Consider the following 228-nt stretch of genomic DNA (forward strand, 5'->3'; position numbering starts at 1 on the left):
TGAACTTAAATACTCATTAATAAATATTTTTTTCTTTTTTTTGTTCTACTCACCAGCCTCAAACTACGCCTTCAATAGACATTGAAATATAATATGTCAAAATATTTTTCATATTCATAACGAATGGGTGAAATACCAATTCTCAGAGTCTTGAGATTCAAAATAAAAATGTAATATTAAATCTATTAAACGCATAATACATAAGTATTATACAATATTTTAAAACAA

This window comes from Aphis gossypii, chromosome 1 (assembly GCF_020184175.1).
Source record: "Aphis gossypii isolate Hap1 chromosome 1, ASM2018417v2, whole genome shotgun sequence".
Classification (NCBI taxonomy): Eukaryota; Metazoa; Arthropoda; class Insecta; order Hemiptera; family Aphididae; genus Aphis; species Aphis gossypii.